Source organism: Schistocerca serialis, chromosome 5 (assembly GCF_023864345.2).
Source record: "Schistocerca serialis cubense isolate TAMUIC-IGC-003099 chromosome 5, iqSchSeri2.2, whole genome shotgun sequence".
Lineage (NCBI taxonomy): Eukaryota > Metazoa > Arthropoda > Insecta > Orthoptera > Acrididae > Schistocerca > Schistocerca serialis.
In genome coordinates this window covers 333683581-333707743 of record NC_064642.1, presented here as the reverse complement: position 1 = coordinate 333707743, position 24163 = coordinate 333683581, and positions in this window count along the sequence as shown.

The window sequence follows — 24163 nt, the reverse complement described above, 5'->3', positions numbered from 1 at the left end:
GTGCATTACCTAATCATGACATATGGAAATAGGCCAAGACATTTTCCTTTCTTCATCCGCCCCAAGTTATCCAAGAGCGCAGTTCGTAAATAACAATGCATCGCTAGGGCGAAAAGCCTTATTCATTTTCTCCATCGTCGTGTTAAGGACTCAGAAATTTTGGTTTTCTCACCATGTTTTCTGTCCTCCAAACAATTTATTTTGCGTAGTTTGTGCCTGCGGCTTCTTACTTTGTATCCCTTTGATCACTATGGCCAGGGGGAGAAATAAATCTGTAGAAAATATTTACTAGCAGAGCAGATGGGTTAATAAAACACGTTCCAAACCAGCTTGGAACATTAATTAAGCAGTGTTTGGAACTAGGGAAAAAATAATATGGACGGTGAAAGATAAAAACGTGTGTGCATATATGTTTCAGCTACAACTCTTTGTTTATTGTCGCGTCAATTATTAATACAGTATGTAAGTGGAAGTTCAAGACTTCAAGACAACGATGTTCGCTAACAACAGATTATGGCTGCCCATTCAATTTTTTGTAAATTTGAAAGCATGACATAACGGTAAGAATTTGTTTGCTCTTACAGCTGACTAGGAAAAAAAGTCTCTTCAGTCCACGCCAAGGCTTTAGTGATGTAGTGTACTTCATATGAAATTGAACGGAAATAATAGCTGACATGACCATTTGCTTTAAATGAATCCGACCAACATTTCTGAAAAGTGTTGCTAAAGAACGTCGTTGTCATAACGCAGCGTTTCCATGAGCTATTGACTCGTAGTTACTGAAAACACGAACACTTGAAACAATTTTTCTTTATAGCTCCTTCTGTGTAACGAAGTGAAGGTAAGTCCACAATCGCGATGATAGTTGATACATTGAGATTGCTATAAGTTGTTCTATCCCAGTCTGGATCTAGAGCTTAGCTGCAAAATGTAGTATAATCTGATGATATTTGTTCATTCATTACTTTTACTATTTCACTTTACTATTCAATATGTGTTTATAGTACTTCTGGATATTCTACAAATCACTGAAGTAAGGTACGTGAAATCATCATTTCCAGCAGACTAAACAGCCTCCTGTAACATGAAGACTGATTATAATTTTACGTATAAATCTTATAACGAATTTTAAAGCAAGGGTCCGTTTCCCCTTCTTAGCACTTAATTTTTTCATGTGTAGTTGATTCGTCATGATCTGCTGCGGCTGGAATCCACTGACGCTTCGCAGTAGGAAGACTAGGATTTGTATTCAGCAAGACTAGAGTTCAATAATTTGTCCCGGCCACAAAGATTTGTATTTTCAGTTGGTTTCCCGAAATGCTTGAGACAAATGACGGGTGGTTCACATGATATGCACACTGATGATTTCCTTCCCCATTCTTGTCCAGTTGGAGCCTGTGTTTCGTCGCCAATGACCTCACTGTTCGACTGGGAGTTGACTAATAATAACATTTCTTCATTCTCTGACCTTGTACGGTTCCGCCGCTGTGCCGTAAGCTGAACAAAGATTTGGACGGAAGCTGTATGTGTCAGGTGACAGAGAATCGCTTAACCTCTGCAGATTGAATTCGATTTTGTGTACTTGTGCTTTGTTAACATGAAATAAGAAAAGGAAACGACTATCAGTGTTAAATATACAATTCTGGAAAATGGCTTAAAAAGTAGACCAGGCATTCCTGATTGCTAAATCAACAGTTATTCGTGCGTCCTGATTAACTGGATACCACTTTTGCTCAGCTACTTGCCTCATTAGTTACTGTTTCTAATATTAACTGAAAACTTGTTGAGCTTTGTCACCACACTTTCAGGCTACAGTTATTCAAGAGTGCTAGTCAAATTTCGTCCTTAGTGGATTCGTCAGGAAACTGCGTGACCTTACTACGTAAATGATTAGCTTAAGCAATAAAAACTGCGAATATCCTCTTGAAAGTAATTGTACTGTTGCTATTACTGGATTCCAGGGGAGAAACATATCGTAAAATGTACTTCATATTTCGACAAGCGCAGGTGCTTGTTGTACAGCATAAGAATTGAAACGAAGAGAAATATTTTAGTTCGTCTTACTTCAGATCTGCATAATGTAGCTAATCTTTAATGAATAATGGGAGAAGTTTTATAGTAGAAATCTACTCATACGGAGAAGTTTTCTTTTTGTAGTTACGTTTCATAGTTGCAAATCAGCACATATGTTAATCACAGCTCATTTTAGGCAGTTATTTTGAGGTAATTTTCAAACTGTCTGTGTTCACCAAAACAATACAAAATGTTTCACATTTCATTCGAATCAAATATTTGTAAGTGAATAACGTAATCAATAGATTTGTGCCACTCACCATTGTACCCACTTTTCCTGAAAGTACTAGGCACTTAAATTCACCAGCTATAAAACATGCGTTGTCTCTTATCTTTCTAACCTGTCCAGTAACCCACTGCTCACAGAAGGTTATTGCGCTTACCATTGGAATTTCCCTTGATGCCATTAAGCAGGTACATTATGTGCCTGTACTCAGAACTGTCGCGAAGAACACTTTAGCTTCCTTGTTGACTCGTCATACACGTCCACTTTCAGATCTACAGATACCGAAGTCGTCAACTGGACACACACATTAGAAGCTCATTTGTCAAGATGTATACCTGCTGATAAGCGGGGCTTGTTGAGCCATTAAATGGCTTTTGTGTACACTTGAAGGGAAACCGCGTACCGTTGGCGGCTGTGAAACCCTTAACGGTAATCCATCCTCCTAAATCGGAAAAAGTGCTCATCGTTGTACTGCTGGCACATCACATTCGCCAAATGCGTGCTGTATATATTTGTTCGTTACCGAACCTAGGAATGCTTCTCACAGTTACTAAATGTGACAGGGAATGAATGTACGTCCCAGTCTCCTTCTCCCCCCCCCCCCCCCCCCCGGCCATCTCTCTCTATCACCTGCTCCCCCGACGACACTATGTTCGTTTCCCTCTGCCCCCTTTCTTCATCTCTTCTCCTCCTCATTGAGTTTAGGCTCGTTTATTGTTATTACAAATTCAAATTCCGTAGTACTATTTTAATCGTAAGCTGATAAGCCGTATATACAACTTTCCTGTTTTCTCACTAAACCGAGTACGTGGAAGAAAACACAACACCATGCATAGAGAATATATGTGGGATACACACTTTGTCTAATAGTTTAAATGTCCTGGTATCGTAGTTAAAATTGACTGCGAGGAAGAAAACAAAACCTCAGAGCACACCTGATCATTTTCTTTGTCGAGCCGGTTTTAATAGAAAACCTGTATACAGTTGTCTGGAAAAAAAATGTAACCTATGTCCGTCTGAAATTTTCTTAGCGTTCGAAAATTTGAAGTGAAAAGATCATGCAGTTTTTGAGATCTAACGACATTTCCCTACCACAGATATTCAAAACTACGAAGCCACTGTGCGTCTGAACGTGTGATAGACTACGGTGCGAAAATTTGAAGTCAACTGCTCAAGAAATTTTCGAGATTTTTGCTGACAACATTTCCGTATTATATATTGCATATATATTTCTGTATTATATATATTTAAAAATACATAGCCTATGTCTGTCCAAGTGTTTACTAGAGTAAGATTTGAAATAAATTTGTAACGTACTTTTCGAGCTTTTTACGCCTTCATATAAAACATGTACATTGATTTATTTAAAAATATAGGGCCTACGTCTGTCCAAATATTCAATAGAGTTTCACCTACAAATTTTGAGTAAATCGGCTAAGAACTTTCGAGATATTTTGGTGACGTTTCCCCTCTGTGTGTATGTGTGTGTGTGTGTGTGTGTGTGTGTGTGTGTGTGTTTGATTTGGAAGAAGGCTTTTTGACGGAATGCTTACTTGTTCGGCAATCTTTTTGACGCACGTCTCCGGGATCCAACATTTCCACTATGTGGTGTGTAGCAATCTACCCTTTTCATAATATTATAGTTTATGTATGTCCGAACGATTATTAAACTATCGTAAAAATCTGAAATTAATCGGTCGAGAACTTTTCGAATACTTTGGAAAAACGTTAAACAACGACTTGTCTTTATATAGTAGTACAGAAAGCAAAGGGTTTCAAAGTCCAAGTTAATTTATCGAATTAATTAACTGACGAAATATTCAAATTGGTAAGTTGCTACTTACAGACTTGCATAAAAAAGAAAGAAGAGTTCTCTGCTGGTCATCCCGCTTCTATTTTATGTTAGTTCGCAAAACAAGGTTATCATCTCCGTGATCTCGTGATTAACAGCGTAGCCTAGTGACGTGGACGATCAAGATCGATTAGTTGTGGGCGTTAGGATACTGTGAAGGAAAAGTGTGGAAAGGACTGAGTCGCCCACTCAGATACCGGCTAACTGAGAAGTCGATTACACAAGGAAGCAGTTACAGTGACATACAAGTGAGGCCAAGCTTTAGATCTTCCGCCAATTGACGATTTCATAATTACACTAAATAGTAATCTCGAACAATGAAGGTAGAAAGGAAGACTGCACTTCATTCGACCAATGGGTTGCTGTATATCTTCAAGTAATTAAGTTCACACTCACGGAACTCAACCACAATTGATATACTTAAATTAAGATTGCGGTTCAAAGCACCGCTGTCGTGGAGATTATCATAGTCGGTGCATAAGCTCGGCTTGAGCAAAAATGGGAAACGAAATCGGAGGTTCCATCCCGACATTTGACGTAAATGTTTTAAGGAAAACATGGAAAACCAAAATCTGAAAAATCTTCACTCGGATAGCGAGTATGTTCTCGTGGCTTACCGACACAGACGGAAAAAAAATTCGCAACACCAAAAAATAATTAATGTCGGTAATGAAATTACTGGAATAAATTTGTGTAGGTAACATATTAAAGTGACTAACATTGCAAGATCACATGTTTTTAATCTAAGCGCGAGATATGCCATTGCAAAAGTGAAATGCTGGTACATTAATAACGGTTTAAAAGTCAGAATGTTGAACGCAAGAATGGCAGACGTGTTGTGTTGTACAGATGCCGTATGTCAGTTTGTCGGATAGTTCAGTGCCTGTTGGACTTGGTCTGTCAATACAGGTACGGTTAATGCTGTTTGGAATGACGTTGGAACTGTCGTCCGATGATTTCCCTCCATGTGTGCGACTGGAGGCAAATCCGGTGATCGAGCAGGCCAAGGCAACATGTCGACACTCCGGAGAGCATGCTGAGTTACAACAGTGGTGTGTGAACGAGCATTATTGTGTTGGAAAACAGCCCTTGGAATGCTATGATGGCAGCACAACAGATTGAACCACCAGACTGACATACAAATTCTCAGTGAGGATACGTGGGATAACCACGAGACTGCTCCTGCTCTCATACGAAATCGCACGCCAGACCGAAACTCCAATGTGTTTAGCACGCTGACAGGTTGGTTGCAAGCCCTCAACAGACGGCCATGACTGGCCCCGAGGTAGAAAACACCTGCTCCCAATGAGCTCTTGCTTGACACCACTTAAGTCATAAATGATGATAGTTTGGGGTCAGTGGAATGCATGTCTGGCTCGGAGATGCCTTGACGTAGCCGATTTGCAACAGTTTGTTGTATCACTGTGGTGTGAACTACTCCTCAAATTGCTACTGCAGATACAGTACGATGCGGCACAGCCATAAGCCGAACACGATGGCCTTACCTCTCGGCAGTGACACGTGGCCGACCCGAGTCCAGTCTTCTTACGACCTACATTGTCGTAACCACAGCTGCGCCCATTTATGTACAGTAGCTAAATTCCTGCCAAGTATTTCTGCAGTAGGAACATTCAGCTTCTCGTAAACCTATTACACGACTTCTTTCAAACTCAGTGACGTATTGATTTATGGCGTGTTTGTCGCATTAAAGACTTGACTAACATCAACTAACCACCTCCAGTCTCGAAGGTAACTAACGCTCACGACGATACAGCGTTTATTTAAAACAAATCTAATTTGCACCTTCATAGTGGCGATACTACGCGAAATTTGAATAGAAATAATCTTGCAGATATAGGAACGCACCAGCCAACTTTCGTCTGTGTCACACAACTCCTTCTTCGTACTGCGATTTTTTTCTCGTCAGTGTATTTTAGACACTTTCCATAAATATAAAACGGACATAGCAATGGAGCGTAAAAATAAAAAGGAATATGGGTCATGATCTCTCTGCAGAAAAAGTGTTTCATACTGAGGTTCGCATAGTGAAAATTGAAAGTATGCTCAATAACAAATCCATATCACCAGATAAGTCTCCATTAGCACATAACTTACGATACGGAAGACAAAGAAAGGAATAAAAAAATATTACACACAATCAATCAGCGTATCTTGCAACAAGATTCAGTAAGGTGCTATGTAGTCCAGCGTAAACACGAATTTTGTGGAGTTTGGTTGTTTCAGAACGGAGAGGGTCAAAAGGAACGGTCATTATACACACGAAGCACTTGCAAGTGAAGATGTTCTGCCGCGCGGGATTAGCCGAGCCGAGTTGTAGAGACATACGATATTATTATACATAGCACAACATACTGACTCAGTCATGTGTAATTTGAAGGCAATGTGGAAGTGCATATTCATTCATTGTCTCATGCCGTATTTCTTGTCCTGGTAGGGAGAAAGAAAGACTGCGTCAATGAAGCAGATACCACAGTAAGAAGAAGGAAAGATAAATACATAAAAGATAAATCTTCCTCTAAAGATACAGCGGTTGTAATTCTTATCTCGCACTTGAAATTTTCTACATACTGGAAACTCTTATTCTGGTTTAGTGTTCTTGTTACATACTTACCTTGCTATCTTCCATGTCTGCAGGAAAACCAAAGCAATGAAGTTGGTTCAGTTAACAACGAGTATAACTGAAATATTTACTGACAATGGGTTCAGATAGAGGCACTACTTCGTCAAATGTTTCCAGGTTGTAAACACTTTGCGTTGGGACGATGGACAGATCGAAGTAGTTGTTGTACTCAATCTTTCCTCTGAAACTAATTTTTCTCCTTGGGTTGTATGTCATTAATAATTCTGAAACAAATATCGTATACCATTAAACTCAAATGTCGTTCCGTCACCAGAACACGTGTAGTTATAATTTGAACAACATTTTGTTATCTTTACTAGTATCAGCCATTTGATATCCATTTCTGAACAAAGACTTCTCAAGACTTTTCCATGATTCGCGGTGTTCAGCCGTACACATTCATGTCTCTTCTGGGAGTTTTCTCGCGCAGTGTCCAACGTTCTTTCAGTAGGTCGCGGCTTCGGTCTTTCTTTATCATCTGGAATACAGCGAGGATCGTGTCTGGTGTATCTGTCACCACTTCACTTGGCTATATGTCCTACTCAGTTTCATCTTCATTGATGTTACAATTCCATTTACTTCTCCAAATTCTTCTCTTTTCTGTTTCTCGATTGTAGTAATTCTCAACATGTTTTTCTCCATTTTTCATTTAGCCGTTCTAAGTTCTGGAATGGTTTTCGTTTTAAAATCCTATGGCCCCTACTACTAGTTAACACTCGTAAAATACACTGATTGTGAACTCAGGGTTAGATCAGTCTGATTCCTTGGTTTGAAAACATAATTTAGGTTTTGCTAGTTTATCTTCTTGTTCAGCCCACACAGTCTTATTGAGCTTGACTTTGAAATGTATTTTTCAACTGTCTCTATTAATTTTTTCATTCATCATTTAAGTTCATTTGCAGTAGAGCCGAACACATTACAGTATTATGAGGAAAACGAAGCTGATTCAAATATATATCGTTAATGGAATGTATACACAGCTAGCCAGTCAATCTGCAACACCAGGAAAGAGAAGCTATAATGAAATTTTTCTTACTGTGTGTATACTTTACAGCAGGAATAATACATGATTAAACTTGTGGGTGTGTACATTGCGAAATTTAGTGGACGGAACTTTCACTTCTGGCTACATAAATGGATCGAATCCAGCTTGGCATCAAATCGATCTAACCGTGGATGACACGTGTAGGTCATTCCAATCTTCTTCATATCTGTGCCATTGATCAAGACTGGTGCAGTATGACAATGACGAATGGTATCTGGCAACGTTTCTACTCTCGAACGTTCGAGAAAGATACAAGAGGCATTCAATAAGTAAAGCAATACATTTTTTCAGCCACTTTCGGTTGAAAAATTGTCTAGTTTTTTTAGGTACATCTAGGAATAATCTCGCTTCAGTACTTATAGTTTCATGAAATTCCGATTGATGGCGAGTCTGTACGTAGCCTTCAAAACGGCGTCTGTAACGGAGGTGCGTTCCAAGCAGAGAGCTGTCATTGAGTGTCTTCTGGTGTAAAACCACAGCATTACAGATACTCATAAGCGCTTGCAGAATGTCTACGAAGCCTTGGCAGTGAACAAAAGCACAGTGAGTGAGGCGTCTGTCAACACCGCAACAAGGTCACGTAAACCCGTTCGGTCTCCCGCGTGCCAGCCATCTGCAAACGGTTGTAGCTTCCGCAATGTTGGAACTTGCGGACATTCTCCTTCGAGATGATCGACGGATCACAATCAAACACCTGACTATTCAACTAAGCGTCTCTGTTGGTAGTTCCCTCATGGTGCAAAGATTAACTCTGGAATGTTCTGCGCTACACTCAAGAAACTGGAGAAACGACTTCAGCTTGTTCGTCGCCAGAAACACTCAAACTAACTTCCTCTTCTCCAAGACAATGCAAGACACACACATGTCTGCACATCCAAGAGGAGCTCACAAAACTCACTGGTCTCATCTTCCTCATCCAATTCAAAGCCCGGATCTTGCACATTCCGGTTTCCATCGGTTTGGTCCAACGAAGGAAGCAGTACTTGGATGATGGGGACATCATTGATGCAGCAAGAGGTTGGATCCGACGTCGACCAGTGGAGTGGTACCATCTGGGCATATATGCCCTCCCAGTAAGGTGGCGTAAGACCGTCATATTGAACGTACCTTGTGATGAAATATATTGTTTTTGAGCCTAAACAATAACGTAGTGTATTGGAATCGTGAATAAAACAAACCTGCTTTCAGAAAAAATTTTGTTGTATTACTTATTAAACGTCCCTTGTACATCCATCGTGGTGCTGTCTGCAGAAATGAAAGGTGACGTGGTGCCAGTGCTGTGTCCAATGGTGTCGTCTGACACACCACCGTCAGCGCATCTATCTAGGGTGGCGCCTCAAGGAAAGCAACGATTGTCACCGTGGTGACAGACCGTAGTTCTCCAGACGTCGCCGCATTGTCCATGTGGATTCTTGCCTTGCTGGAAACATCACCATTTTGACCCAAGGTGCGTGACGTGACTGTTTAATCCTGCATGTCCAGCGAACAATGTGTCTACACCTGCCAGCTTTTTGCGGTGCACTGACATGCTGATTCCTTGCAATTCCAGGATGTAGTGCACTTCATGCTAGTTTGACTTTTGTTGTATGTCGCCTTCATTATATTGTATTTTTAATGGCCACCGGTATACAATGAGACGACAAGAATTGCATATATGGACCTGGCAATAGTATTGCATACCCAAGGCGTAAAATGGCAATGCGTTGAGAACTGTCATTTGTACTCAGGTGATTCACGTGAAAAATTGTTCAACGTGATAGTAGCCGGATGACGGGAATCAACAGACTTCGAACGTGGAATGGTAGTTGGGGCTAGACGCATGGGACATTCCATTTCAAAAATCGTTAGGCGATTCAACATTCCGAGATACACTCCCTCAGCAGTGTGCCGAGAATAACAAATTTCACGTGTTACCTCGCATCACGGAAACGCAGTAATCGACGGCCTTCACTTAAAGCTCAAGTGCAGCAGTGTTTCCATCGAACTATTAGTACTAACTTACAAGAAACACAGCGTGAAATACCGCGAAAATCAATGTGGGATCTAGACGATCGTATCCGTAGGGACAGTGCGGGGAAATTTGAAGTTAATGGGCTATGGCAGCAGACGACCGACGCGAGTGCCTTTGCTAACAGCATGACATCGCCTGTGCCGCCTCTCCTGGGCTCGTGACCATATCGGTTGCGTCCCAGAAGACTGGAAAACCGTGACCTCCACAGTTGAATACCGATTTCAATTGGTAACAGGTGATTGTAGGGTTCAACTGTGGCGCCGACCCCACGACCCAACTGTCTACAAGACATTGTCCAAGCTAGTGGTGCCTCCATAGCAATGTGGGCTGTGTTAACATACACACATCAAAAAAAGTTTTGCATCACTTCGGTTCAGAGAGTTCCGGAGCCTGTGTAGAAAATTAGAATAGAGGTCAACAGAAATACCATTTCCGCCCTTTTTATTGCTGATGAAAATCACCCATCGCGTGTTGTACCACCATACAGCGAGACCTTCAGACGTGGTGGTCCAGATTGCTGTACACACCGGTACCTGTAATACCCAGTAGCACGTCCTCTTGCTTTGATGCATGCCTGCATTCGTCGTGGAATACTATCCACAAGTTCATCAAGGCACTGTTGGTCCAGATTGTCCCACTCCTCAACGGCGATTCGGCGTAAATCCCTCAGAGTGGTTGGTGGGTCACGTCGTCCATAAACAGTCATTTTCAATCTATCCCAGGCATGTTAGACAGGGTTCATGTCTGGAGAACATGCTGGCCACTTTAGTCGAGCGATGTCGTTATCCTGAAGAAAGTCATTCACAAGATGCGCACGATGGAGGCGCGAATTGAAGTCCACAAAGACGAATGCCTCGCCAATACGCTGCCGATATGGTGGCACTATCGGTCGGAGAATGGCATTCACGTATCGTTACGGAGCCTTTCATGACCGTCAGCGTCGTACGTCGGCCGCACATAATGCCACCCCAAAACTGCAGGGAACCTTCACCTTGCTGCACTCGCTATACAGTGTGTCTAAGGCGTTCGGCCTGACCGGGTTGCCTCCAAACACGTCTCCGACGATTGTCTGGTTGAAGGCATATGCGACACTCATCGGTGAAGAGAACGCGATGCCAATCCTGAGCGGTCCATTCGGCATGTTGTTTGGTCCACCTGTACCGCTCAGCATGGTATGGTGGTTGCAAAGATATACCTCGCCATGGATGTCGGGAGTGGACTTGCGCATCATGCAGCCTACGACGCACAGTTTGAGTCGTAATACGACGTCTTGTAGCTGCACGAAAAGCATTATTCAACATGGTGGCGTTGCTGTTAGGGTTACTCCGAGCCATAATCCGTAGGTGGCTCTGAGCACTATGGGACTCAACTGTTGTGGTCATAAGTCCCCTATAACTGAGAACTACTTAAACCTAACTAACCTAAGGACATCACACACATCCGTGCCCGAGGCAGGATTCGAACCTGCGACCGTAGTGGTCGTGCGGTTCCAGACTGTAGCGCCTTTAACCGCTCGGCCACTCCGGCCGGCAATCCGTAGGTTGCGGCCATCCACTGCAGTAGTAGCCCTTGGGCGGCCTGAGCGTGCCATGTCATCGACAGTTCCTGTCTCTCTGTATCTCCTCCATGTCCGAACAACATTGGTTTGGTTCGCTCCGAGACGCTTGAACACTTCCCTTCTTGTAAGCCCTTCCAGGGCACAAAGTAACAACGAGGATGCGATCGATCCGCTGTACTGATCGTCTAGGTATCTACAGACAACACGAGCCGTGTACCTCCTTCTTGATGGAATGACTGGAACTGATCGGCTGTCGGACTCCCTCCGTCTTCAAATGGCACAAATGGCTAAGCACTATGGGACTTAATATCTGAGGTCATCAGTCCCCTAGACTTAAACCTAGCTAAGGACATAACACACATCCATGCCCGAGGCAGGATTCGAACCTGCGACCGTAGCAGCCGCGTGGTTCCATACTTAAGCGCCTAGAACCACTCGACCGCCGCGGCCGGCTCCTCCGTCTAATAGGCGCTGCTCATTCATGGTTGTTTACATCTTTGGGCGGTTTTAGTGACATTTTTGAACAGTCAAGTAACAGTGTCTGCGATGCAATATCCACAGTCAACGTCTGTCTTCAGTAGTTCTGTGAAGCGGGGCTAAGCAAATCTTTTTTTGCTGTTTGTAGAATGAACTGACTGCTCTGGTCTATCTGTACCCGCCATTGACCGTAAATGTATGGAGACTTGGAGACCATTTGGAGAAAAACAGTGATGTAATTTTTATGGATGACAATGCGCCATGACACTGGGCCACAACTGTTCGCGATTGGTTTGGAAAACATTCCGGACTATTTAAGAGAATGATATGGCCACCCAGATCGCGCAACGTGAATACTGTCGAACATCTACCGGACATAACCGAGAGGTCAGTTACTGCACAAAATGCTGAACTGAAAACACTTTCGCGCGAATGGACGGCTGTAGAGGCAGCATGGGTAATTATTTTTGCAGGTCACTTGTTAGGTGCATGCTACATCGAGTTGCTGCACTACGTCGTGGGAGGTATCTCACGAAATTTGTCACCTCAGCGTATAATTAAAATGGAAAGGAGTTTCGAGTGTCGCGTAGCCAGATTTATGCAGAATTAAGTTTTTAGTGAATTCTAAGACGACGACCGAATGCGAGGTGAGTAAATGACATTGAGTAACGCGCAAGGAACGTCGATGGCGAAGGTGGAAGAAAATGTTACATGACAAAGTTATGAGACTCTTTTCTGTACAGCAGTGGATGTTATTCGTTGATGATAACATCGTTGCTGCCCGGTTGAGTACATATGTGAGGAGAGAGCAACGCTGGAAACGTCCACTTCAGTATTCATGTAGATTAGGATTATACGCATTTCTGAGGTCAAACTAACGTGTCTGACAGAGCAACACTGATCTCCAGTGACACACACGTCTGACTTGTCAACTGCACCCACCCAAATCCTGTTAATGTGTACCTAAGCCAAACCTACAGTCTTGCGTCACTCGGTGTTTAAGAAACGTCCGAGCTTTTGATATACCGGACACGAGGCTGCCAGAGAGACACAAAAGAAGACACCCGGGAGTGAGAGCTCTGGATTAAGTCTTTTCTATCGCAGCGCGGGACGTGGCGGCTCTCTACATACTAATCCGGGCGTCGGCCGCCGCGGCTGTTCATCTGCGCTGACCATTACCCGCGGCGGGCTGTCAGATACGGCCGCGACACCGACCAGCGGACAGGCGGCGGTGACGCGCTGCTCGGCGAGCCGTATCTGCCGGCTCAGCTCGTAAGCCGCCAGCCGAGAAGCCGCCGCGTAATGTGCCGTCCTTATCTGGGATCGCCGCGGCTGGCGTGACGTTCAGCCCCCACACACCTGCCTCGACACACGCTAACACATACGCTGGGTAGGAGGGGGGAGGGGCAGGTAGTGGGTGCTTTTGGTGGTGGGAAGAGGGGGGGGGGGGGGGCAAGGCAGAGCGAGAGGGAGAGCAGAGATAATCTGTAGCAGGAGTGCTCAGGAGTCAAGAAGAAATACTATGCGGTCGGTACCTGGCGGGCGCGGGCATCGCGGCCTCCCATCGGAGCGGCCAGTACGCGCGCTGCAATCTGTACTCGTTAGTCGGAGGCGTGTAAGAACCGGCGCATTAACAGTGCGGGGCGACACGACAAAAACGTAGCGGCGCCCCGCTCTGGGCTCGCGTGCTGCTATCTGCCGAGTGACCGCCGCCGCCGTACGGCTGGCCGGGCCAATCTGGGCGCCGATCGCGGCGCGCCGATGCTTTATGGGTTCATTAGCGGCGCTGCGTGCTCATTAACCAGCGGGGATGCCTAATTGAAGCGTATTTTATACACGCCGGCAGACGCCCACGCCCTCGACACCTGGCGGCGGCAGCAGCGGCGGCGGCGGTGGCGGTGGCGACCCTGCCACCACCACGTGGCGCTGTCATCGCCTTGAGATCGAGCCGTACCGACAACCGACGAGGGCTCTCCAACTGCCTCGCATTTCACCCTAGAGATCGTCGCTCCTGGACTCGAAATCGCTTTTGCGACCTAGCAGGAGAGCTTGCTTACTGGCCTTAAATACAAGAAATTCAGATTATACTTCCGGCTGACGTCTTCGACAACCACACATACTTCGACAAATGAACACCTGTTATTTTCAAGGAAACACACACACGCACACAAAGGTTCAAATGGCTCTGAGCACTATAGGACTTAACTGTTGAGGTCATCAGTCCCCTAGAACTTAGAACTACTTTAACCTAATTAACCTAAGGACATCACACACATCCATGCCCGAAGCAGGATTCGAACCTGCGACCGTAGCGATCGTGCGGTTCCAGACTGTAGCGCCTAGAACCGCTCGGCCACTCGGCCGGCCACCCACACACACACACACACACACACACACACACACACACACAAACACACTGACACTGTAAACACTAGCGCCATCACGTAACTAAGGCTGGCCGACGTAATAAGTTATCAACGTTGAATATTTAATAACCAACGAGTGGGCCAACGTTAACTGTGCGCTTCTATTGTTTGTACAAATGCGTGGTGTCTCTTCTTACGGACATGTTCCAAAGAACAGACACCACGCTTTCATATAATTATTGATTCATCTAGATGGGCAATATACTACTGGACATTAAAATTGCTTCACCACGAAGATGACGCACTACAGATGCGGAATTCAACCGAGAGGAAGTAGATGCTGTGATATGCAAATGATTAGCTTTTCAGAGCATTCACACAAGGTTGGCGCCGGTCGCGACACCTACATCGTGCTCACATGAGGAAAGTTTCCAACCGATTCCTCATACACAAACAGCAGTTGACCGGCGTTGCCTGGTGAAACATTGTTGTGATGCCTCGTGTAAGGAGGAGAAATGCGTACCATCACGTTTCCGACTTTGATAAAGGTGGGATTGTAGCCTATCGCGATTGCGGTTTATCGTATCGCGACATTGTCCGCAGCTCGTGGTCGTGCGGTAGCGTTCTCACTTCCCGCGCCCGGGTTCCCGGGTTCGATTCCCGGCGGGGTCAGGGATTTTCTCTGCCTCGTGATGACTGGGTGTTGTGTGATGTCCTTAGGTTAGTTAGGTTTAAGTAGTTCTAAGTTCTAGGGGACTGATGCCCATAGATGTTAAATCCCATAGTGCTCAGAGCCATTTGAACCATTTGTATCGCGACATTGCTGCCCGCGTTGGTCGGGATCCCATGACTGTTAGCAGAATATGGAATCGGTGGGTTAAGGAGGGTAATACGGAACGCCGTGCTGGACCCCAACGGCCTCGTATCACTAGCAGTCGAGATGACAGGCATCTTATCCGCATGGCTGTAACGGATCGTGCAGCCACGTATCGATCCCTGAGTCAACAGATGCGGACGTTTGCAAGACAACAACCATCTGCACGAAGAGTTCGACGACGTTTGCAACAGCATGGACTATCAGCTCGGATACCGTGGCTGCGGTTATCCTTGACGCTAAATCACAGACAGGAGCGCCTGCGGTGGTGTACTCAACGACGAACCTGGGTGCACGAATGGCAAAACGTCATTTTTTCGGATGAATCCAGGTTCTGTTTACAGCATCATGATGGTCGCTTCCGTGTTTGGCGACATCGCGGTGAAAGCACGTTGGAAGCGTTTATTCGTCATCGCCGTACTGGCGTATCACCCGGCATGATGGTTCGAGGTGCCATTGGTTACACATCTCGGTCACCTATTGTTCGCATTGACGGCACTTTGAACAGTGGACGTTACATTTCAGATGTGTTACGACCGGTCGCTCAACCCTTCATTCGATCCCTCCGAAACCCTACATTTCAGCAGGATAATGCACGACCGCATGTTGTAGGTCCTGTACGGGCATTTCTGGATACAGAAAATGTTCAACTGCTGCCCTGGCCAGCACATTCTCCAGATCTCTCACCAATTGAAAACGTCTGCTCAATGGTGGCCGAGTAAGTGGCTCGTCACAATACGCCAGTCACTACTCTTGATGAACTGTGGTATCGTTTTGAAGCTGCACGGGCAGCTGTATTTGTACACGCCATCCAAGCGCGGTTTGACTCAATGCCCAGGCGTATCAAGGCCGTTGTTACGGCCAGAGGTGGTTGTTCTGGCTACTGATATCTCAGGATCTATGCACCCAAATTGCGTGAAAATGTAATCACATGTCAGTTCTAGTATAATATATTTGTCCAATGAATACCCGTTTATCATCTGCATTTCTTCTTGGTGCAGCAATTTTAATGGCCAGTAGTGTAAATACACAACCTTCAGTGCGGATACGCAATTACGTTCGAGTACTTGCCGGAGTCACAAAGTAGCGAGCATGGAGGATACGGATGGGGACTGCGGATAAGCATTGCTGTGTGGGAATCTGTGACGCCCGGGATGCGTGCCGAGATAGTCGGCGAAATTGCGATAAATATTGTGTCCGGGTGGCGCAGTGGTTCAAGCAAGTGCCTTGTAATCACGAGATTCAGAATTCGAATCCTCGACCGTCGCACATTTTTCACTCGTCTACATCTCCACCTACGTGATTACTCTACTGTTCACAATAAACTGTCTGGCAGAGGGTTCAATGAACCGCCTTCAAGCTGTCTCTCTACCGTTCCACTGTAGAACGGCACGCGGAAAAGACGAGCACTTAAATTTTTCTGTGCGAGCCCTGATTTCTCTTATTTTATTGTGATGATCATTTCTCCCTATGTAGGTGGGAGGCAACAGAATGTTTTCGCAATCGGAGGAGAAAACTGGTGATTGAAATTTCATGATAAGATCCCGTCGCAACGAAAAACGCCTTTGTTTTAATGATTGCCACTACAATTCACGTGTCATATCTGTGACACTATCTCCCCTATTTCGCTATAATACAAAACGAGCTGCCCTTATTTGCACTTTTTCCATGTCATCCGTCAGTCTCACCTGATGCGGATACCACACCGCACAGCAATACTCCAGAATAGTGCGGACAAGCGTGGTATAAGCAGTCTCTTTAGTAGACCTGTTGCACCTTTTAAGTGTTCTGCCAATGAATTGTAGTCTTGGGTTTGCTCTACCCGCAACATTATCTACGTGGTCGTTACAGTTTAGGTTATTTGTAATTGTAATCCCTAAGTATTTAGTTGAATTTACAGCCTTCAGATTTGTGTGACTCGTCGCATAATCGAAATTAAGCTGATTTCTTTTAGTACTCACGTGAATAACTTTACACTTTTCCTTATTCAGGGTTAATTGCCACTTTTCGCACCATACAGATATCTTATCTAAATCATTTTCCAAGTTGTTTTTATCATCAGATGACTTTAAAAGACGGTAAATGACAGCATCTTCATTCGTATAAAGTCCCGATGCAGCTCATATCAACAATTCCTTCCGTTTTCTTCTTTTTCCCCCTCTACCTTCAGTTTACATAACCATGGAGAGTGAAAGATTAAACAAAGAATTTGAGTAAAACCTCTATCTCTGTTTACAGGATCATTTGTTAATTTAATTTCAACTGCTTTCTAATAGAACTATCCCAATATCTAGAAGTGCATGCCAAAAGCTCTATGACGTTTCAATTCACAGCACAACCGGTGCCCAGTCAATGTTCGGCAGTAGCAGATATCCTCGGCTGTTGGAACTGTGCGTGACACTTACCGTCGACACACCGTTTCTCCCTGTTCCCGATGGTACGATCAACATATGACAAGCACAATTGCAAGAGATACTGTAGACACCCAGACACCCGGCTTACGCAAATCAAGATCGTACTTTATTAACTCTTCATTATCTTATATGGTGGCCTAAAAACACATTGCACGTCACATTATCACAGAATTCCAGTGACCAACGAGCTTTTGATCTGTCTTTCACAATAACCATACTGACGAAAGGCGACTTCGAGATGCACTAACTCAGCTGACAAACTTCTAGGGTCCGATATGATGTTTGCCCAGTGAACCATCACCCTGTAGATACAGATCGATGTTGGCTTCCATGTAAACGGCTGGATATTCGGTTGGACTGAATTCAGGTTTTCTAGAAAACCATTTAATTTCTCACTGCCATGGGTCCAAACAACAAAAGTATCGTCTACATGTCTGGAAAAAGCCTGCACGTTTCAATGCTGCCGACTCCAAGATAAGTTCCTCGAGAACTTCCACAAACAGTCAGTAATAGATGACAACGGGCCGTCCATCGAACTACATCTGTCTGCTTATAGTACTGGTCATTGAAGAAAAACTAGGTGGAAACAGATTCGTTAAGTCAACACAAAAACAAATCTCAATTAACCGTAACGAATTAGATAGTGAAACGAGAGTCAAGAGAGAAACCACATTAAAACTTACTAAAATAACAGAACCGTTGATAATAAATTCCCTCTAATTGACGTAAGAAATCTGTCGAGTTCATGTTGTGCAAAAACCGACTTATTTCTGTATATAGGCCCTACAATTCGAAAGCGATATAATTTAGGCTCTCGATAGTGTCTTGCGTTTATCGAAAACGTTACCCGGCTGCATCCGTGTAAATATTTTAAAATTTTATACGTCGAGAGAAACTCAAGTTTCAACAGAGATTGCCGGTCGGAGTGGCTGAGCGGTTCTAGGCGCTACAGTCTGGAACTGCGCGACCGCTACAGTCTGGAACTGCGCGACCGCTACGGTCGGAGGTTCGAATCCTGCTTCGGGGATGGACGTGTGTGATGTCCTTAGGTTAGTTAGGTTTAAGTAGTTCTAAGTTCTAGGGGACTGGTGATCTCAGATCCCATAGTGCTCAGAGCCATTTGAACCATTTTTTTTTTCAACAGAGATTATACACATATCAACAAAAGTTTTGCAACTTCCTGACATGTCGTATTGTGGCTGTTACTGCACCGATCGGAAGGTCATCCCTGACGCTGTTTGTAAACATACAAACAATATCTACTGGTACAACACCGCACTCGAATAGATTGCAGTAGAGTGAACACCCATCATCCCACGAACAACAGTCACGTGCAGTGGTCGGGTCCTCATCATCACGTTAAGTGCAGAAAGCTGACAGGTAGTTTTGACAAGTTACACCACATAGGTCATCTATGTTAGACAGGTGCACAGGATGATCGATATCTACGACTTTTGTGTCAAACGAACTGTGGGAATTCAGCATTCATTCGGAGAGACTTCTGGGCGTCATGTAATGGATCAAACAGTTAGGATACGATTACATGACGCATATCTCCATTTCCGCCGATCATGGCGAGCACAACGTCTGAAACGTCATCCCCTTAGAAAAATTATACGTGACTGTGCTTACACTGTCACACAATATTTTTTTAGCGCAACGCAATCTGACTTTCAATAATCCCTACAAGAGAATGGCCCAGACTAAATTAACCTATACGTTTCACAAATCACTTACCTCACAAAAATCTTCGTTACTCAAACTACTGCAATACAGCGAGCGCCACTACTGCCAGCTAAATAAAAGATTCAAACTACTGAAGGCACTAACTACTGATAGGCATAGTTAGCAAAAGAAAGATTTTGATAGAAAAAAAGAATGTATTTACCTTAATAGTGTTCAAAAGTCATAATATATATATCAGTCCATGATATCCAATATTACAAATTTACTCTTTCTGATGGACACACGTCCAGATCGTCCGCTCTCAAAATTCCGCCCTCTCTCTCCCCATATCCACCACTGCTGGCGGCTCACCTCCAACTGCGCAACGCTATGCGCTGTTAACAGCCAACTGCCCAACACTGAAATAGCAAATTCCAACAATGCCACCCAGCCACAGACTGCACACAGCACAGCCAGTGATTTTCATACTGAGCGCTAGGTGGCGGTGGCGTTACTAATATAAGAACCTAAACAGCCTACTTACATAGCCTCCATGCTCCCTGCGGAAAGACAGTGCTGACTCTTGACATGCAGACAGATAATGGGCCACAACAGAGCAAACCCACAGCAGAGTCAGTCGAAGTTGTGAAGAATACTGGTAGGTAGTTCATCGCAGAGCTGACTCACTGTAGTCCTGGTAGAGATTATGGTATTGGTGGGGCACCAGAGGTGCAGACCCACTGCAGTCCTTGTAGAAATAATGGTATTGGTGGGCCATCAAAGATTCAGACCCACTGTAGTCCTTGTAGAGACGGCCAGCAGGCATCTGTTGCGACTGTGCAGGTGCACAATCACCATCGAAGAGTCTTGCGGAGAATATAGCAAGTCCATAAATCACCACTTGTGCACTCACAAAGTTTTTGGAATTGTCCTTAGAACCAGCAATGGTGTTAACCAGTCCCTTGCTGAATTATCAACACACGTGCAAGCACTAACAGTCCCAACTTCTCACATACTGTGCATATATTGTGACCAACAGAAACGTGTGCAGTGAAATGATACTTAATTTGAAGAACTGGTGTCTATACAATTATAAATTTACAACATAAGAATACAATTACAAAGGTACAAAATACATCATTAAAGAATATAACAGTACAGATAACATTTGTAGTAACACAGGCTTCACAAAAGAATAGAAATAAACATATACATCAGTGTTACAGGAATTATGACATAAGTAAATACATAAAATAATGAGAATAGTTTTCGAAACATTAATTTCACACATGAGCATTGAAACAGAACAGAATTAATAATGTCTAAACATCTTTACAAAGTAAATAACATATTATTAATGCAAATTATATTTGAGAATAACAGTATTCCTCATCATAGTGAGTGTAGCTTAGTACCAGAAAAATTCTACAACATAAATCTTATCAGCTAAACACATAAAGACAGGAGAAACACAAATACACAAGAGTACACAAACACATAGCAGAATAACACAGGAGGAAAGGACAGGGTTTGTTTTCAGTGTATCATTTGGTACTGCTGTCCAACCCAAAACTTCATTCCATAGATCTTTCGTCATATTTCAACACTAGTTTCCACCAAAAAAATCCTATCCAAGCATGATTTCTGTATTTATATGTTCACATATTTCTTACCTCATTATTTATTTTCCATTATCTTACCTCATCATTTATTTCCAAGAAAATCCTACCTAAACCTGTTGTCCCTAAACCCTACTTTTTTGTTCATATCCTCTTTCAAAATACTTTTTTTGGCCAAACCATATTCGTATAGCTTCTCAATGCATTTCTTCCAATTCATCACAACTCGTTCTCTTATGTAGCCTACACCATCTTAAGCTAACTTAAATCTATTGAGCTCAGATGCTAAACTAAGGGACGAGGCAATGCAGCAGCACAAAACAATTAACACAAACAGCAATGACAAAATAATGGAAATTGGCAAAACAAGCAGCAGTATATCTAAATTAGCAAAGGAAATGCAACATTACAACTAAGATAAGGCAATGTGCAGCAAATAAGAAAAATAAATCAGTAGTAAAACTGGCTTAACAGAGTAATACAAAGTGAAATTCAGTAGCACTATGCCTGGCACACAGCAGCAGCAAATGTAATAACTTATATCTAAACATGACAAACCCACAAGCAGAAAAAATAGTACACTAAAGACAACAATGCAGATAAGGGAAATGTATATTCACATCTTAATGTCTATGTAATTAAAGTGGTGCACCCCAAAACTTATTGTACAAAAAATTACCAAGTACTTGAAAAGAAAATTATATATGCAGTTACTGTTATTAGTCCCTTCTTGTTGTTCTTTCGTTTCCAAGTGCTTCTTTTTCGAAGAATGTGGATCATAAAATTATTATTTAATAGATCTGTTGACAGAAAGTGTTCACATTAGCAATTGCATTTAATTTTATTTTATATAACCAATGCTGCAACACAGCTGGAAACCAGATATCAAACGAAATAAGCAGCTATGTAAAGCAAAGCTTAAAAACATCATTCAATAGCCATGTGGCATTTCATAAGTCAGTAGAGATTCTCTCAAGTCTTGTACAAAGACACTTGTCATAATCAGGTATGCAGAAGTAAGAATATTTTCCATCAACTCATAAGCATATCAGCAACTAGCACAAAGCACATGCTCCACAGTATAATCATATGTTTCCAAGTAATAGCGTGTCATATTTGCGATGCTTTCTACAAAGGAATGTCAATAGCAAGGTTAATGGCCTCTTTTTTTTCCACCTAATGGCTTTCTCCAGGTGGCTGGCACAGCTGGCTGCTCACAAAACATTACGTCAAGGTCACTTGGCTTTCTTACCGAAATATTTACGACAGCAGTTTGCACTACAGCAACAGTCTCATATAAAAAATTACACAGGTCGAGAATTTGCGTTACAAATGTGTAGAAACAAAATCCTATAAATATAAAAGTGTCCAAAAATTTTCGTCGGCATTGTAATATATTCATGCATTTACACACATTTCATAACTCTTAAAGTACAATTCTTGGTTTCAAACATCCTTTTTCACAAACCAGAGTCCGTAACCACTACTCATTGTTCCTTACCTTATTACACATATACATATTCGTCGACACTTCTTCAATATTTCATCATAATGAATACGTAGCATAATAATTCCTCATATAGCATCAGCTTATTGATCATAAACATACCTCAGCAGCATATTACGCATCGTCATCGTAATAATAACATCATAGCACCTCAGTCAAATCTCAGAATCGACATTGCTTCCTCCAATAATTTCAAAACCTAAAAAAAATTCTCTGCTCATTGCAATAGTGTCATCTACCGCAAACATACTTTAAAAATCATGATCCCACACCAAATACATCTTTCAAAGCTGTCATAGTATCACAATGGTTAAAAAAAATATGAACAGTTCACAAAGTACAGACAAAATACATTTTCATAAGTGTGAAATTATCCAAATGTGTAATTGCGTAAACATGTGTCACTGACATAGTAAAAAATTTTTGTTTCTCTGTTAAATAATCAGATAGCTGTGTAATTCAGTGTTAGAGAAAGATGTTACCTATGTGTATAGTTGTATAAGCAAATACCATATTAGCTAGGGCTCCTTGTGCTTGCCAAACACATGGTACACAAAGTAAGCGTGTACCCCCCTGAGGATTAATGTAATTATAACCTCAGGTGTCACAGATTACAGCAATGGAATGAAATGTATCACGGAAAACCTTTGTATCATTGTTATTCAAAAATCTTTAAAAATAAATGTTTTAAGTACAAAATTAATCACTCAAATGCGTGTCCTGTAGCGCAGAATGTGCATTTTGCTGTAAGATAATTCTGTGGAACTGTCGTAGTCATCGTCCTCTGTAAGCAAAGTTCTGCTGTAGTCAGTGTACTCACCTCCTCACAAACAAAAGTGAAATGCTTTGCGTATAGATATCGTAGTTATTACGCTTACTGCCATGATGAAGAAAGTACTGTACTGTAACGTATTGTTGTGCTACGGAAAAGGCTGTCTCATTGTAGCTATACCACAAAAGTTACTACTAAAACGTGTATTACTTTCCAGAAGAACTCAGAAAAACTGTGCAGATATAAAACAGATACAGCGCAAAAGCAATAATATAAATCGTGTCACTCATTAGTAGCGTCGTGATATAATTGTGTAGTTGTCAAATAAACTAACCACTGTGTCATCTGGTATCTCTCAGAAAGTACTTTAAATCCTGAATGTATTTTCAAGTAAACCAAAATGTTGCATTAAAATCTCATTAGCAGTACCGGTACATGTTCTAAGCATGTGAGTCGTTACGTAATAGTGCAACTAACAAGCAAGAATGTACACACACAATAACACTGTGTCATCTGTTCACTATAACAATGCACTAGTAAATACTGTCTAAATATGTTCCCTAGGTTCTAGACTGGATAGTTAACTTCAAAACATTGTTGCATTTTAACAGTTTCTCAGTGTGACAAATTGTACTAGTAGCGTGAAGTGAAAAATTTTATGAGAAAGACTAAGTTAAAAAGAAGATTATCTCACAATAAACGGTATTACATGTGAAATGTGGTGCAATCTTTTACCCTTTCTAGTGCGCAGAGCTTCAACTTTAAACCAATTATCATGTTGTACACATCAGTAAGGAATGCTAAATTTTTCTCAAGGTTAGCGGCTATGTTATTTTTCTCTGAGTCAGCCGGCGCACGTGGCTGCCTGTGGTGTGAGTCATTGTCTGTCTCTTTGTTGGCACGCGTCGTTATTGGGATAAGGAGACCTAACTTCTACAAATTCACTTTGTCAAGAGGGCCCTGCCCTGTTTGAATCCCTCAAGTCCTGATGAAATTCAGGTCTGTCGTTACGATTATATCATCTGTCGTCATGTCGGCAGATTCTATAGTTTCTTTCTTGCCA